The 18833-nt window shown below is 40.9% G+C and overlaps 1 long non-coding RNA gene across 1 annotated transcript in view; it reads left to right on the top strand.

Annotated features, from left to right (window-relative positions):
* The window catches only part of LOC129146499 (uncharacterized), a 47965-nt gene continuing 29132 nt past the window's right edge, over window positions 1-18833 (top strand). Inside the window, exons 1-2 of the long non-coding RNA XR_008553312.1 lie at window positions 1-196; window positions 10899-11047. This is a non-coding gene — a long non-coding RNA (uncharacterized LOC129146499). The remainder of the gene's footprint in view (window positions 197-10898; window positions 11048-18833) is intronic.

Genomic DNA, 18833 nt, shown 5'->3' with positions numbered 1-18833 from the left:
CCGAGATGCCCGCCTGCAGAGCCAGGTCGCTTCCGGGCGGGTGGACAGGGCCAGGTGATGAATTGGGAGTGGGAGCAGAAAAGGGGCGTCCGACCAGACCCAAAGCACCTGTGCGCAGCGCTGGACACAGTAACGGCGGCGGAGCTTCAGCTCATCTTGCAGCTTTCCCGAGGCAGCGGCCGCGGCGGTGGAGCAGGTGGGGCGGGGCCGGGGAGGGCGGGGCCAGGCGCGGCCGGGTCAGGAGCGCCCCGGGAGCCGCTCTGCCACTGGGCCTGCGCGGCCCCGGGACGCGGGCGTGGACAGCAGGGCGCTGGGCGCCGCCCCGGGCGCGGGTAGCAGGAGCCTGGGCGGGAGCTGGCCTGCTGGGAGCGGGTCTGGGGGAGAAAAGGCTGGGGCCAGGGTAGTGCATGGAAGACACGGCGCGGCGCGGAGGGGACTGGAGGGTTAAGAGGTGAGGGGGGGGGGTGTGGGTGGATTCACTTTTAAATTAGCAGTTTACCAGCTCACATCTCTTGAGCCCTAATGAGATTTCAGGGCCTCTTTTTAATATCCATAAGCAGGTAGCTCAGAGCACAGGGTGAATCAGGACATTCGGGGTCAAGTTGCAGCTGTGCATAACCTTGAACTTGTTCTTAACTTTTCTGTTTACTCATTTGTAAAATGGAAGGCAACCTAATACCCAGCCAGGTCTTGTAGTGCTGAAGATTGGGAAAATAGATATAAAGCACACGTCCCAATAAATAATTGTTAAACAGTTGTCTGTTATTAAGCCCTTGCGTTTGAGCAATATTTGAGTTTACAAAGGTTCTTTCATGTGTATTAGTAGAAGTATTGTTTTGCATTTTCCAGCACCTCTGAGGTAGTGGCGTTCTCCTTCACAGCAAAGGAAAAAGTGGTTCAGTCTAGTAAGTGACAGAACTAGATTCAATCATTTTTTGGCTTTAATGTGTCGTCACTTGGTTAAAAACAACCCCCCTTATACGTTTCTGGTTTAAATTCTGTTCTACTAAACCATTCAGCAACACTTTACAGTGTTAAATACAAGTGAGACCATAATCACTCTCCTTTCAAGGTTTGCACCATGTTTTATAAATATGAGGATTTTTCAACCGAAGTGTTGTGAGCATTGGGAAAATGCCACATTCCTTGGTGCTAAGTGTCTTGAAACAAATAATTAAATTTAAAATATTTTTGAGTTCATACAATGTGGAGGGTATCATGTCAGATGGGAAATGATACTAACCAGAACAAAGGGCATGTAAGTATTCTTCAGAGTGCCCCACAAGACTGTACACTAAACTGGCAATAAATACTTACAAGTTGATTTGATAATTTTGTGGACTAAAACAAAGTACCTCTTTCAGCATCAAAATCTTTCCCTGTGACTCAACATTAATTATCCTATCACCAAGTCCCTTTTATTGGGTATTGGACTCCATTATGGGATCTTTGCCCACTTAATATAAAATAAGTAGCATTTTGAATTCACAATTTACAATCAAAATGCAACATTTTTTTTTAATCTCTCATTGCCATTTTAAAATATAATCTCTCATTGCCATTTAAAATATAACCAGAACAAAGGGCATGTAAGTATTCTTCAGAGTGCCCCACAAGACTGTACACTAAACTGGCAATAAATACTTACAAGTTGATTTGATAATTTTGTGGACTAAAACAAAGTACCTCTTTCAGCATCAAAATCTTTCCCTGTGACTCAACATTAATTATCCTATCACCAAGTCCCTTTTATTGGGTATTGGACTCCATTATGGGATCTTTGCCCACTTAATATAAAATAAGTAGCATTTTGAATTCACAATTTACAATCAAAATGCAACATTTTTTTTTTAATCTCTCATTGCCATTTTAAAATATATTCAGTGTTGGTTGTCTTCCCCTGTGCCTGGATGGAAAGACCTTGTATTTTCTGCTCTTTTGTAGATCACTGATATTCCTGGGGTAACTAAGTCTTAATTGCAACTTTATTCCAAAATTTAAATGTTGGGTGCAAGATATAAGCAAATGCTTCAAACTTCACTTGAAAGTCCCCTGGTGGCACAGGCTGTTGAGCACAGTGCTGTGAAGCTGTCCGTAGCCTTTGCAGCACCTGCCTTGTCATTTACTCTGGTTCTAACTCCTGAGGCAATGCCTAGTTCACTGGTCTTACTGCTGCCATTAGAATCACCTGGAGCTCTTCAGCGACCATCTCAGGATATGGCCAGAGAGGGCTAGAGGGTTTGAAGGAGGCTGTTGTGAGAGCCAAATAATGAAGTCCAAGGTTTGGCCAGGCAGTCAGGCCTCAAAAGCCCAAGGAAGTCAGAAGAGGCAATGACAGAGAAGAGACAGAGGGAGAAAAAAATCTAATGTATCAATAGTTTGCTCCTCCAGCCTCTTGCGTGTGCCACCCCATAGAAGCTGGCAGCCCCAGAGGGCTGTGACCACCAGAGCTGAGGCTCTAGGTGAGATAGGCCTCCCAGTTCTCATGGGTGATAAGAGCAGTGAGTTGCCCTGAGCAGGAATCCCTAGCTAGTCTGAACACCTGTGACCATAATGGGAATCACTCAGGACACATACTTTGCCACTTCTTGGGGACTCTGAAGCTGGTGTAGGGTAAGGTAAAAAGTATCAGGCTTTTCTGCCCTCCCGCCATAAGGATGCATGACGGAACCCTGTGGTCCCGAATGCATGCCTGATGGCGGGCACCTGGAGTAGGGTGTGGGCATATGTAGATGGGATTCACCTGGGCTAAGACTGGGCTTTTAAGGGCAGCATCACAGGGACACCAGCAGAAGCCAAGAGAAGAAGAGAAGCAGAGAGATCGCCAGAGAGAGCCCAGAGTGAGGATTTGCTGGGGGCTGGGAGCACTGCCAGCCTCACGGCCCCCCAGCACCCCTGCCTGCCATATGCCTGGTAAATCTAAATAAAAGACCTGCAAAACCCACTGAGGGCTCCAGGACTCTCTCTTCCTTTACCCAGCCTGCTGGATCAGAAAACCTGCTCAGTGGCCTGTCCTGCCTCTACAGTTGGTGTATTTTTTTTTTTTTAAACAATGTGCTTAAGTACTATTGAGGTACAGCCCAAGAGCAATTTATTTTGATAATATGACAAGAAAGAAAATTTAAATAGAGAAAAGAAAGTTCTAACAGGGAATTCGGGTGATCAAGAAGTGTAGAGTCTAGTCACAGGTTTAAGTATTCAGATAGAAGGAATCCTAGGAGCCCCCGAATAACAAAATATCTGGGCTTCCAAAGGCAATCATCATCATTAAGAGCTAACGATATTAAACACACATGATCACTGAGATGAAACTAGTCATACAATTCTTCATGCTATTCAGATAAAAGATTATTACATATGTAGGGTATTTGATACTGTCTACCACAAAGTAAAATAGCCATAAAAATTTAAATCATGTAATGATGACTTGTGCATTTACAAAGCACTTTTTTTGGTCAGATCTCAAATCACTTCACATTTCACCAAATTAAATACACACACTCCTGCGAGCATGCAGACACATGTACCTGTGAAACAGGAAAATATGATGACTACGATGATGGACTGTATCAATGTCAATATCCTGTTTGTGACATTACTTTAGTTCTGGAAGATGTTGCCATTGAGGAAACTGAGCCAAGGGTTTGTGAGACCTCTTAGGACCTCTCAATATTGTTTCTTACAACTACATGTGAATATACAATGGTTTCAAAGTAAAAATGTTTAAAATAAACATTTTTATTTTAAACTCTCACTCTCACTTTATTTTATCTTTACTAAGATCACAAATGAAAAGCTATGAGGCAAACTGAGGAAATATAAAATCAGAAGTAAATAGGATGGGTACCCATTGACGTAGGCTGGATAAAACAATTTCTGCCTAAAACTTGAAAACCAATGAAGTGGTCTTAACTGAACAAGAAAAGTGAATTTCTGCCTGAAAATCTCAGAGAAATTATTTGCCCTAGGCTATTTCTAAATTCACACTCAGAGATTGTTAAATGAACAATGTGCCGATCAGGGTTCTTTATGTCTTTTTAAATTCAGTGTTATGTTTCTTATTAGGGTATAGAAATAAAACAGCACCATTCAATTGTCAAATCATTTCAGTTTGAGAGCTCAAACTCAAATTAAGACAAGGAATTCTTGGCAGAGGTGGTAGAGTTCATGCAGCTCATTTTCTCTCAGGAGTGGAGATCCCCTGACTTCAGACCACAGCTGCGAGCTCTACCCATTGGCTACAGCTGCTCCAAGCCCCCACTAGTCCTACCTCCCCCGCCCTCTAATTAAGCTGCAGGGGCCAAGCCCTGAGCCTACTACTGCTCACTGGATGCACCTCCTCCCACTGAGGACTTGCACCCAACATTAAAGCTTTGCCAGAGTCTGTGCTAAATGGCTTATGTTCTTAGGAAGCCATGTGCTTGCATCTTATACCAGCTGGGCTGCTCCAGACAGAGGTACTGCAGCTCTCTATCCAGAACACACCCGAAGTTGTGCTTATCTGGGGGGAAAGCTCATCCTGAGTGGAACAGCATCATTTTATGTTCCCCAAGCACTTGGCACAAGAGTCCTGCACTGAGATACAGTCCTTGCATTCAAGAATGTAGCAAGAAGAAAGAAAAAATGTTTTTAAGGACAGTTTTTAAAGATGCCCCAAACCATCTCTTTTTCGCTTTTTCCCCCATTATATGTTATACTTGTTTATTTGGGTTACAGAAGAGACTTGAAATGCTAAACTAAGTGGAATGGTAAGCAACAGAGAGCACAGATCTTGTCTTCCCTGCTCACCCTTGGATATCCTCAATTCAAGAACAGTAATACCAACATAAATAGATGCTCACTACATATTTGTTAAATAAGTGGACAAATGCAGGCTTCATGATACTGAGGGTCATGATGTCATCATATGTAACCCTCATGCATCCCCAGATGTCTTTCTATTAATCACCCCTAGTCTCCTGCTAGTTAATTCTGGTGGTGCCCACAGCTGTGCCATCTCACGTGTGCTAAGAAAACAAATCTGCTCACCCCAACTCCCATCTCAAAGGTCCTTGTTACCCCAGCTTTGGGAGGCCTTCCTTTAAGGGAGAACATATTTCTTCCATCCTCCCTTCTGCTGCCACCCCAGGGTGAGAATGACGGGGCAAGCTGTTCTGATTCTTGTCTCTGCACCTGAGTCAACTCTGCTGCTGCCCGGCTTTGTGCCCTGGGCTTCTCACCTGGCCCATGGGCGCTGGACCAGTCCAAAGGCCTAACTAAAGGTCAGACCCTCCTCTATCCCTCTCACTTTTTGTCTCTCCATTTCCTGGCACCAACAAACTCCTCCTTTTCCATCATGCAAGCCCAAAATTCTGCAAATCAACCCCGCAAACAGGTATCTTCAGGACCACCAACTTCCCAGATCTAAAGTCAGCTGGTCTTAGGGCCCCCCTGGTGGCGCAAGGGGTTAAGATGCAACCTATCCACAGCCTCTGCAGCACAAGTTTGATTCCCAGCCAGGGAGCAACCCACATGGCGCAGCAGACCTCTTCTGACTCACCTGCTGCTCCCCTCAGCAGTGTATTACAGTCAGCCTGCTTGTTCTGTTCCCCACCCTGCCTCTGGTGAATCCTCTCACCTCCCACACCTCTGGCCTGCAGCCTGTGCTCAGGGCCTAGAGTTTAAGGGCAAACTTCACATTGCTCCCTCAAATACCAGGGGAGCTCCTTGGACCTCCATCTCAGGATCTGTGACATCAAGTGGGTCCTAGCAGCCTCTGGGGCAATGAGGTGTTTGAGAAGAAAGTGAAGACAAGAAGCACAAGAAAGGGATGGAATGGGGAAATAAGGGTTATCCAGGAGGTGTCTAGGGGCTCTCCTGTAGGCATGGGGAAGAAAACAGCCCACCTAGGAGCTATGTGGCAAGTACAGAGGGAAAGATTCCTCTTAGGGTAGGGTCACCTCTTAGGTCCCAAGAGCTTTTATGGGTGGAAGAGCAGATTCAGCTCTTTCCTGTCATACCTGAAAGCTGGTCAGATTCCTAGACCAGACATTTCTTTGGTGGTTTGTGCTTTTGGTGTCATATCTAAGAATCCATTGCCAGATCCAATGTCACGATTTCCTCCTGTTTTCTTCTAAGAGTTTTATAGTTTTAGTCTTACACTTAGAAGTCTTTGATCCATTCTCAGTTAATTGCTGTATATGGCGTAAGTGATGGTCAAATCTCATTCTTTTGCATGTGGCTATCCAGCTGCCCCAGCTGTTGAAGATGAGAGAGATGTTTTTCAGGCAACAATACATTGTGTTGTTTTTTGATCCAGGGGCAGAAGAACCTGAAGAGTTTTTCAGCAAAGGGGGCTATAAGATCCTGACCATGTAAACTTGTCAGCAGATGAACGACTGTTGCTATAAAGCACAGAGGAAACATCTCTCTCCTCAGCAGAAGAGTTGAGCAGACATCTGGGGCTGGCGTGATGGGGGCAGGGTAGGGATGCAGGAGAGGTGGCTTTTGGGCAATGAAAAGGTCAAATTATGTGGAGGTAGCAACAATGGTCGCCTGAGTTGAGGAGTACTGAGTGGGTGCACATTCCACGACCACTGTGGCACAGGTTTTCTCCAGAGGGAAGAAAGGACCTTAAGGGCATGCGGTTCAGCATTTCTATTGGTGGGCACTTGGAGCCAAAAATTATTTTTGTTACTTTTTTGCTTGGTCTCCCCCATGAAGGCATGGCCTGGAAAGGCATGAGTTACAATTAATTTTCCTTTCCAAAATGCTATTCAAAAAGGAACATTCTGTTTTCCAGGATCCAGGCTTTCTGTGAGAAATTCTATACTAGCATTCAAAATTAAGCCACGTTTGCCAAAATGTAAATGTCTTTCAATGGCTAATTTTTTAAAAAGTGACTGCTTATGTTTGTAGCACAGAAAATAAGAGGAAAAGGGAGAATTAATTTATCTGAAAAATAGCAGCTTTATTTTGGGGATGGCATGCCACAGAGAACCGATGTAGTTCTATAATATTAATCTATTTCATATTTTCAAATGTCAAAAATTCAGTTTACATTAACTGCCACAAATTCAGTGAACATTTTTCATTATACACTAAGCAGAAAATTTGAAATTAAATGTTCAACAATATTCAGACAAATGAAGAAATCCCCTCCCCCAGGCCATCCTTTGACAGAACTAGGACAATCCAATATAATAACCTCTAAAAGGATTAATTCTGCCTAAAACCAGATCCTGAAGAAAACCACATGGCACTTTCTGAAATCTTCTTGATAATGTGCACATCTTTATTACATTTACAATTTATGAGCTGGTGATGACATGAAAGAGCTAGAGGAGGGAACCTTCACAATCAGAATCCTCAGGAAAAATCTATAATGATTAAAATATACAACACAAAACGGCAATAGGGTTCCATTTTGTTTGTCTTCAATTGATAAAATGTTTGAAACATACCCACTGCTGGCTACAGTGCAGTGAAACTGGTCCACATGTACATTGCTGATGGCAATGCAAAGCAGCATTGGTAATGCCAGGCAGCACCATTCGAAATTTGTAGACGATTCCATGATTTGCATTATCCAAAGGAAAGGCAATGTTTTATGCCTGTTTAAATGAAATTAATGTAAGAACATTTGTAAGCTGAAAGTCTCTCAGTATCTAATGGGGTTGGTGGTAAAATGCCTTGTGCCCGCTTAATGAACATAGGGACACTGTAGAGGCATTGAGGTATGCATGTGACACAATGACAAGGGGCACAAGGAGGTCTGTCAAGGGAGTGGGAGGGGCAGGTCTTTAAGTGCAGATTTCCATTGAGTAGTGAAAATATCATTAATGTTGTCAAAATGTTTTTTATTGTTGTTTAATAAAAAAGGTAAGTAATTTCAGGGAGAGTATATTAACTTTCAGTTTTTTGTAAGAGAGTGCAAAATCAAACTTAAACAGCACCTCATTTTTTAAAACGCTTTTATGCTTGGCTTGACAAGACTAGACCAGTCTGTGATTTCTTCCACATAGTATTAAGTATTTTCTCCCATTAGGCCAGGGAGGAAAATTCTCAGGGTATGAAGCCATTAGGTAGACATGCTGAAGGAGAGAGTAAGAGCATTTCCAGAGAAAGGTAAATGTCCTTGAGCTATCCCAGGGAAGATGGATTCAGCAGCAGCACAACTTCCAGGACATCACTCACATTTTATTCTCTGTAAATGGGGTGCATCCCGTAGAACACACTGCCTGATGTTTTGCAATGCCAAGGCCTAATGATCCCCTATTGTTGAGGACACAGTTGTGCCTACCCAAGTCATTTTTCACATCTTCCTTGCAGAATTCCTGCTAATGAGTAACAGAACCCATTCGAGCTAATTTAAAGCTGGAAAAGAATTTATTTAGGGATATAGGGAGCTCACAGAATCCAGGAGGGCTGGAAAATCAGGCTTAAAGTCTATGCAACTTGGGATAATACTTAAATTATACCACCAAACTGCTCCAGTGGAGACATGTGGCCACTGCTGCCTGTAATACAGATGCTGTCGATGCTCAGCTATCTCTGAAAACTAGACTCTCTAATAATAGTCTATCCTGCCTTCACTGGAAAATGAATTCTGTGCACACATGAAAGAGCAAAAATGTAGCCCCCAAATTAAAATTTTTTAATTAAAAAAATTTCTTTTAAAAAATGAAAATTAATTCTCCCTGGCACCTAATCCTTCACTTTGCCTGGCTCTGAATTTAAATGCTATGAAGGTATGCCCAATTAGTGGCCTCCAGGTAGAATACCTGCACCCAAACATACCTGCCAATGAAGGCTGGCAGGTCTCATAAAGGGGACATTTCTCAAATATCTGGAACCATAAATATGACAAATAAGAACTCTTTACCATGCTTTGTCTAATTGCCCATATTACTCTTTGTGGCCATGAGCTTTGGGAAAGCCTCCAACCCTCGTTATCTTGAATAAACCAGTTGTAGACATTCCCTTTCCAGCGATGGTATCTGGCAAAAAAGACACGTGATCAAATTCTGACCAACAAGCTCGAAGAGACACCTGCTGAGGGACTTTTATAAGAGGGTTTTTTCAGTCTTAAAAAGAGATACAAGGACACAGGAATCTCTGTTCTGCCTCTGGATCGTGGGGCATGGGGGTTAAAAGTCCAGAACTGCTGCAGTCCATCTAGTGACTGACACTTAAAATAGCAGAGCAGAAAGATGGAATTAATCTTGATTCTTTGTAACATTACTTAGTTCCTGACTCAACTAGCCTGTGTCCATCTCATCTCAGAATGGTTTTGTGAATTAATATTCTTCCTATTGTTGGAGCCAGTTTGAGTTGAGGTTTTACTGCAGCTCAAAGCACCTCGATCTACCCTCTCTGTGTTCAGTGTGGTAAGGATGATTGCAATCACAGAAACTTAGGGCTTGGTCATCTCCTTGGCCTGAAGAAATTAAAATGAGTGGGTAAAGTGTGTCCAAGTTACCAAAGTCAGTCTGAACAGTTTTTCCTTTCAGAGGAACTGACATGCCCACATGCACACCCCTTCTGTAACAGTGCCCTATTTCCTTTTGTTGAATTCCACTCCCCTATTATGTTTAGTAATTGGAGACCCCCTGCCCTATCACCTAGAAGGATGAGGGAATTCCTAGAGGTTCTTAAAAAAAAAAATTTAAAGACATATATTTTGCATACAGAGCTGGGGTGTAAGCCAGAGGTGCAGGGATGAGAGAGAGTGGGGAGCAGAATAGGCCGATCTACTGAAATACACTGCTGAGGGGAGCAAGGGATGAGTCAGGAGACGTCTGCTGCACCATGTGTGGATTGCTCCCTGGCCAGGGATCAAACTCTTGCTGCAGTGGCTGCCTATAGCTTGATAGTGCTGTGTTTAACCCCTGTGCCGCATCACCAGGGAGGCCCCAATTCCTGGAGGTTCTTACTAGCAGGAGCTTCCTGTTACCCTCTGGAACTTCCAGGGGCTAACTCAAGACCTAAGCTCAATCAGATTCTTTTCCTTAAAGCTTTATATCTCCAACCAAGTGACTCAAGGACAGAAAATAGCAGTGGGTGTTCATTCATTCCAGAAAGTCCCACTCCAGCCCCGGTACCTGGCTGGGACTGCTGTTTTGTCCTGCTGTCTGGTTGCCCAAAACTGCCCTGGAGGAATATCTGTTCTGTTTCTAAAACCACCAAATTCCCAGGAAACAGAGATTTCAAAACTTCCCCAATAGCCCAGCCAGAGACATTCCAGTATGAGAGCTTACACACTTGAAGAAAATCCAAATTAGAACCTTATGAAAAATCAGTTCTACAGTTCCACCTCTTTCTGTAAGGATTGCTTCAGGGCAATCCTTTTAAACTGAAGTGCTCTTTATACATGAAATCTAGCCTATTTCTCATTCTTGCCTCTTATTCCCAAATTTTGGAGCTTTTTAATTACCAAATAAGTGATAAAAATCAAACTGCTAAAATCAAACAAGCTCATCCAGAAAAATTCACAGATGAATCAACTGCTCACAAATAATTTATGTTTATAAATTTCAGGGAATATTGGTGTCCCAGACCTCTGCTTGCTGGGAATTTGAGAAAAATTATATGAACTATTTTTTAAAGTATTTTATTTCTAGGAACTGTAATAATGAGTATTATATGACATCCAAAGGCAAAAAGGATAAATAAAACCATTTCATTTTTTTCACTGAAACTTTAAAAACTTACATAAACTTTTAATATTGTGGTCAAGCACAATATTAATAATAAAATAATCATCTTAACTATTTTAAAGTTATAGTTCAGTGGAATTTTTAAAGAAACATTAGCCAATTTAATGTTTTGGGGGTTATTAAATATATTTGCATACTATTTGCTAACATAAGAACTTGTGAATTTTCAAGTAAAACCAAAATTCTTTGTTCTGTCCTCAGGAAATGTTCTAAAGCTCTGTACTGAAACCACATTATAGCATTGACCTCTCTTCTGATTTTGAACATTGAAACAAATAAAAATGATCCAACAAATAAAGAGAAATACATTCATGATGCAAATCACTTAACTTCTCACTGTAAACCTTCAGGTAATTAAGCATAACAGATAATGTTCAGTACATCTTACTGTAGTCACAAGAAATTATAGATCAACTGTTATATCCTTAAAATGTTTGTGGAAATTTTCATCAAAACTGCATGGTATTAGAACAAGAACAGGCACACAGACCAATAGAATCGAAAGTCCAGAAATAAACCCACAGATTTATGGTCAACTAATCTTTGACAAAGGAGCAAAGAATATGCACTGGAGCAAAGAAAGTTTGTTCAATAAATGGTGCTGGGAAAACTGGGTCACTACATGCAAAAGAATGAAGCTTGACTACTATCTAACACCATTCATAAAAACCAACTCAAAATGGATTAAAGAACTAGACATAAGACCTGAAACCATAAAATACATAGAAGGAAATATAGATGAAACACTACATGATATGCACATCAAAGACATCTTTACAGACACATCACCCAAAGCAGTGATAGTGAAGGCAAAGATAAACAGCTGGGACTACATCAAATTAAAGAGCTTCTGCACAGCAAGAGAGACAATCATCAAAACAAAGAAAAACCCAACCACCTGGGAGAACATTTTTGCACACAACACTAATGATAAAGGACTGATCACAAAAATCTACAGAGCTGATGAGACTCAACAAAAACAAGAAAATAACCCATTCAAAAAATGGGCAGAAGAGCTAAAAAGGAACTTCTCTGAAGAGCAAATGCAAATGGCCAACAGGCATATGAAAAAATGTTCAACATCACTTGTAATCAGGGAAATGCAAACCAAAACTACAATGAGATACCATCTCACACCAGTGAGAATGGCACATATTAAAAAAACTAGCAACAACAAATGTTGGCGAGGTTGTGGAGAAAAAGGAACGCTCCTGCACTGCTGGTGGGAGTGCAAACTGGTCCAACCACTGTGGAGAGCTGTGTGGAGATTTCTGGACCTACTAAACATAGAGCTTCCATATGATCCAGCAATTCCACTCCTAGGTATTTACCCAAAGGACACAGAAACATCAATTCCAAAGAGCACCTGCACCCCTATGTTTATAGCAGCACTGTTTACAATAGCTAAGCTTTGGAAACAACCCAAATGCCCAAAAATAGATGACTGGATCAAGAAGATGTGGTACATATACACCAAGGAATATTACTCAGCATTCAAAAAAGATAAACTAATGCCATTTGCAGCAACATGGAGGGCGCTGGAAGGGATCATGCTCAGCAAAAAAGCCAGAAGAAAAAGAAAATTACTGGATGATCTCACTCATAGCAGGAATCTAGAAAACTCAAATAAGGGACCAGGAAAAAGAATAACTGTAAGAAAGAAAAAATCAAAATCAACGAACAACTATGAACCAGAGACACTCTATAGGGGGTGGGGGGTGGGGAAAGGAGGGATTGGGGTCAAAATAAGGGAGTTGTAATTGTATGGGTAATATAAAAATAAAATTTAAATAAAAAAATGTTTGTGGAAATTTTCCAATATATTCACAGTAAAAAGAACAGTATCATGAATCCCAATGTACCCAAGCCCCAACCTCAACAATTTGTATTCTGCCATAATTGTTTGATCTCCTCCTCAACCCCTATTCCCCTCGCCCCCACAGACACACAGAGAGCCAATTATTGTAATTTTTACTGGTAGCTCTTTCAGGTAACTTTTACATATTAAAACACACAAATCAAAACTGCAATTTTGACAAATGAATACTCCCTTGTAACCTAAACCACCAACATAATATAGAACATTTCCCTTTCCCCACAAAGTTCTCTTCTATCTTCTCACCATCATTCCCCATTCAGAAACAGCCACTGTCTTGATTTCTCACTTTTGATTATTTTGCCTATACTAGAACATCATGTAAGTGAAGCCATACTCCTTTGAATCTGCCTTCTTTTGCTCAGCATGTTTGTGGGGTTCATGATATCACTGAGTAAGTTCTTCTTTATTATTGCTGTGTAGCATTCTATGGTGAGGATGCTGGTTCTGACAGTACAAGAAACATGGAAGATGGTTCTTACCATCTGGTTGATAGACATTGAGTTACTTCCAGCTTTTGGTCACTGTGAGAAAAGCTGTCATAAACATCCTTGTATAAGTGTTTGCTATGTATGTAATTTTCCCAAATTTTGGAGCTTTTTAATTATAAAATGATTATCCCTTTTTAATTATAAAATAATTATCTCTTAGATAAGTACCTAGGAATGGGGTTATTACATCACAGTGTAGATCTATGTTTAATCCAATGTCAAGTCATTTCCCAATGTGGTTGTACCATTTTATAGACCGACGTATAAATACATTATCCATCAAAATATGACAATTCCAGTTACTCCACATCCTTGAGAACATTTAGTTTTATAATTTTTAAAAGTTTAGCCATTTGGAGGAACAGTGGTATAATGTTGTGGTTTCAGTTTGCATTCCCCAATGACTAATGAGGCCGGGTGCTTTTTCATATTAGATATTTGCAACAACATGAGGAACAGAATGTTGGTTTGTTTTGGTTTAGTTTTCTGTTCCTCTGTATTGGAACAGAGGAACATGTTGGTTAGATGTATATCTTCACTGGTAAAAGAGTTGTTCAAATATTTGCCCTTTTTAAAAAATTGAATCATTCATTTTTTTATTGTGGAGTTGTAAGGTATTTTCACATGTTCTGATATAAAAACTTTGACAGATACAAGTTTTGTGAATACTTTTCAGCTTTTACTTTCTCTGTTCATTTTCTTTTTCTTAAATTGTATTATTTTTTACTGAGATAATGTTGGTTTATAGCGCTTTACATGATTTAAAGGTTTAGGCTCACACCTCTTGTATGCTACACAGCATGCCCACCCCCCAAGGCATCAGTAATCCTCTACCAAAGTTTTGGGTCCCTCCCCACTTTGCATTTCCCATGCTCCACCCCCTGGTAGCCTCAATTCTACAGTCAGAATTCAAGGTTTGTTTTGGTTTAGTTTTCTGTTCCTCTGTACTCTGCATATGAATGAAGTAGCCCAGTATTTGTGTTTCTCCAACTAACTTATTTTGCACAACATAATCTCCAGGTCCATTCATGTTGTTGCAAATATCAAAATTTCATCATTTTTACAGCTGCATAGCATTCTATTGTATATAAACACCACATCTTCTTAATCTACTCATCTGTTATTGGCCTCCCAGGTTGTTTCCAGAACTTGGTTACTGTCAACAGTGCTGCAGTGAACATAGGAGTGCATATATCCCTTTGAATCAGTGTTTTTGTATTCTTTGGGTAGATACTTAGGAGTGGGATTTTTGGATCATATCGTAGATCTGTTTTTAATATTTTGAGAACCCCCCATACTGTGTTCCATGGAGGTTGGACCAGTCCACATTCCCCCATACATGAGGGTTCATTTTTTCCCCATACCTTTCCAACACTTGCTATTTCTGTTCTTTTTCATATGGACCATTCCCAGAGAGTGTGAGTGATAGGAAAAGAGAGAAAAGAAAGCAATCCCATTTCTTTCATGTCCAATTTTCATAAAGAATGTCTATCGCTGTTTCATTATTCTCCTTTATAAGTTAAGATTGAGGCTTATTGATGTAACTGGCTTAAGTGATTCCAATATGTTTTACATATCACTAGGGCAACAGTTGTAAATTGTTGGGGAACAGTTGTAAATTGTTGGAAGTTAGAGGTCTAAAGCCTTTGCCTTTGATGGATGATAATGTGTTTACTAAAGTAAAACTAGAGACACAGAGAAGGTGCCATTGTTTTAATATCTCTAACTCTTCTCTATACACATGCTCAATCTACTAATCAATCAATCCTCCAGCCAGTTAATTAGTTTTAAGTGGGTTAAAAAGCCACTCTTAAAATCTATTCCTAGAAGGCTTATATATTAATCATGCACATCATTGTATTAATCATTTTACTTACATGGCTTTCTTCCAAATGGCTATCTGAGGGAGAAATGTGTCATCTATTTGTTCCTTTGGAAAGGGAAGAGAGACAATTGCATATCTGGGGACACTTGATATAGGCTCTAGGGGAAGAAGAGTGTGATTTTAGGAAACAGAGAGTATGGTAGTTTCTAGAGGGCAGAAAGAGTAAAGACGTCAATTGTCAAGACTCTGTTAAAGACTTTTGCTTCTTTGGACTTTTCTTTGCCTCCTTTGGACTTCCTAGTGGTGGCAACTGAACACTATGGCCACTGTGCTATGAGCATTGCTTAAAATTCCACATGTGATGCAACTTTGGAGAAAAGTTTTTCTCCTGATTTGTCTTTCTCACAAACCTAGCCTCATTGGGTTGACTCATGGAAAGAATGGGCATTGTGCTTACAGAACAGCTGGACCACAGGCTAAGCAAAGAGCACCCTCTACATGATGGTTTCATACATGTGGCTCACTGAGAAAAGCACAAGAGTCACTTCCCCTAAATCTAGAGAGCCATGAGAGGTGGGGTGCAGCATCTGGCACGCAAACACTGTGGAACTAGTTCTGATTTTAGATACACTGTGAAATTTGTAGTCAGTTGTGTTTCTTTACTTTGGTCCCCAAGAAACTTATATCCAAACTCAGAAGTTCAAGAATGTCAGGTATACTTTTCTGCCTTTGAACTTCATCCTTATTATTTTATGATATCTTTCTACATTTGTTTTCCTTTTGCCCCATGACTATTTGTTTTTAGTTTATTATATTTTTATATATTCAATTTAAATCCTTTTGGGAATAAGGTGGAGTAAATAAATAAGGCCTGTCTAGACTGTCTTTTAAGAGTCTTGGTTATGCAGCATTATATGGCATGAAGAACTAGAGTTGGTTGGTACTTTTATGAGTGAGTGATGGAGTGAGGTATAAGCCTTGCTTTTGAATAGGAAAACAATTTTTAGATAGGCCAAATTTTTTCCTATTCCTCTCAAAGCTGAGTTTCCCTTGGATTGTGTTTTGTTTGTTTGTTTGTTTTTATTCCTTCCTATCCAGAACAAATTGTTCTTCTAGTCTTATTATTCTAATTTAAAGTCTTTCCAAGCTTAGGAAGAGTACCAAGTAGTTTCTCTCTAACTCTATGGAGGTCAAAATAAGGGGAAATAAAAACTGCAGAAACATTATGTTCAAGTTTGCCAAATTAATGAAAGCTTTGTTCTGAGAAATAACTATGTTTAAAAGTAGAATTATCTGGTAGGTTATGGACTTCATCTCCCACACGGCTTAAGCAATTAACACAGACTACTTTCATAGGCCCAACTCCCTTGGCAATGCCCTTATGAAAAAATTCTGATCCAGCACCATCAACCAATATTTATCAAATAGCAGCTTTATCCAAGATATTACTCTCAGCACTCAAGGGATTACAAAGATAAGTAACCCTAGTTCTTACCCTCTGAGTGCCTGCAGTGTGGGAGTTGGAAGGTGTGAGTGTAGACAGGGAGACAGAAGGGTAAGTAAATACTTATATTGCAAGAACCCTTAGGGAGATGCTGTGTAAGTTCCCAGACCCAATCCCTGTGTTAGTATGTGGAGGCTTCCCCACACCAGCAAGCATTTCTTGGACACCAGCAGGTATCTCAATTCTGACAATATCTAACAAGAGATAGCATCAGATTTCATAGGTAAAGGACTCAGTCTGCTCAGACTGCCCCTCACTTTAGAAGCCAATTGCCAGCCCAGGCTATTACCACGCTTCTGGCCAATTGGCTACAATTTGGAGATCCCCACAAGCCCCTCCTCAGGCTTCTGAGTGCCCCTCACAAAGCCTAGATTATTACGCTGCTTCTGTCCAACTGGTTATCAATCAGATACCCTGATTGATGTCCAACCAGTTTTCAATCAGGACAGCCTTCTAGGTTCAATTAGTTTGTCAGCAAGGCTCACAGAATTCAGGGAACCCTTTTACTCACTAGATCACCAATTGATTTCAAAGGTTATAACTCAGGAACAGACAAATGGGAGAGATGCATAGGGCAAGGGATGGGAAAGGTGGAGTTTCCATCCTCCCTCCGGTGACCCTTTCTCCTCACATGTGCACATGTTCACTAACTGGAAGTTCTCTGACATCCCTCCTTTTGGTTTTTTATAGCTACTTCACTACACAGGCATGCTTGATTAAATCATTGGTTATTGGCAACTGAACTAAACCTCTAGCCCCTCTCCCTTACAGGAGATCAGTCCCACCTTCAAGTCAATTTGGTTTCCCTGGCAACCAGTTTTCTCTTTGGGGAATTTTCTAAAATTTGCCTTTCTTAACATAACTAGAGACAATACTCTCAATACTTAGGGAACTCCTAGGCATTTGGGACACATGACCCAGGAATTATGGATGAGGAGCACCTATGTATAAGAAACATATTTTGGCCATCTGAGGAACTAAAACATATTTCTTATAAATCACAATATCACAAATGCCACAGAGAGGGACAAGTATTTGTAAGTTCAGAAGAGGAGAAGGTCTGGTTTGGCTAAATGAAACCAAGTGCTGGCTTCATGGAAGGAAGTTGTCATTTCCATGTGGAGAGCAGTCAAAAAAAAAGAAAAAACCAGTGAGGCCCATTAAACCCCACTATAGAGACCCTTGATTCACTATAGAGACCCCCCCCCTTGATAAAGGTGTGAATTCTCAATTTTGCAGTGTGGGCGGGTCTTTCAGAGGTGGGGGGGTGAGGGTTGGTGTGGGGACATGGACACTGAGGGACTTGGAGAGCACTATTTCCTTTGACTGCAAAGAAAATTTTGTTTCATTTTATTTATACATTATATATCACCATTAGGTTTTATGGTATCTTATCACAAAATCATAAAACTTTTTTTTTAAAAGTGGAATGAAAAGTTTAAGTCCCGACTTACACTCCTGCAAACTGATAATGAACCAGTCTATTTTTGAGCTATCATAGCCTTGTTTTGATTCTACACAGTACATAAATAACTTGAATCATGGAAAGAAGTAACCAGAAGTCAAATAGCATGTTTGGGAGGGCAGTTCCCATTAGCTAAGCAATGTGACATTTTAACCTTCCTGCTTTCATTTGAATTGCCAGGGTCCACCTCTGAGAAGAGCACTGACATTTTAACAGTGTTGTTACACAACAAGCTTTGATTTTAGTGAATTTTTCTTCTAACTTGCAGCTTTCCTGACCCAACCAACTGAATTCCCTGTCAGAAATAGCCTTCACATTGCTTCCTTCGCTTCTCCAGCCTTTAAAGTTAAGGCAACAGTTTGTTTGTCATTTTTCTTCTGGGCTCTTATCCTTGAGTCAAACCTTCTGTCCTAGTTATGTTATTGATGTGGCATTTTATGCCCCCAAAATGCCTGTGTGGCTTTCCTATCAAATAATACCTCTATTAACAAAAAGGATAATTTCAGTGACAGTTCCTTGGCAGACATGATTAGGAAAGAGAAAAATAGCATAGGGGTAAAGGGGAGGTAAGATATAGCGGAAAAGGGCAGGAAGTTAGGACAAAGAAATCATTAAATATGATCTGAAATGCTACCCCTGGTTTGATAATGAATACATTTAGGAGTCTCGGGGTCAAAGCCAGGCAAGATGGGCCCTCGTAAGGAGACATAAGAAAGGGAAGGAAAAATGAGAGGTTGGCAAAAAAGAGACATGGCTTCCTCCTCTCATGGGCTCTCTTGGGACCAGACCCCATCCTGCTGGGTCTCCTCTTTTAGAAGAAGCAGAAAACTGTCAGCCTTTGGCTCCCGACACCAAGGTTCCCTAAGGGCCAAGTGATCACCCCCAGGCTCAGGAAAATTCCAGGAGCGCTTACTGATGCAGGCCATTGCCCTGACAGTGGAACATCTCCCTTACATACGTGCTGACACCTAAAAG

This window comes from Talpa occidentalis, unplaced genomic scaffold (genome assembly GCF_014898055.3).
Source record: "Talpa occidentalis isolate TD23 unplaced genomic scaffold, MPIMG_talOcc4v2.1 talOcc4.2, whole genome shotgun sequence".
Lineage (NCBI taxonomy): Eukaryota > Metazoa > Chordata > Mammalia > Eulipotyphla > Talpidae > Talpa > Talpa occidentalis.
This window is presented reverse-complemented; position numbering and strand designations above follow the sequence as displayed.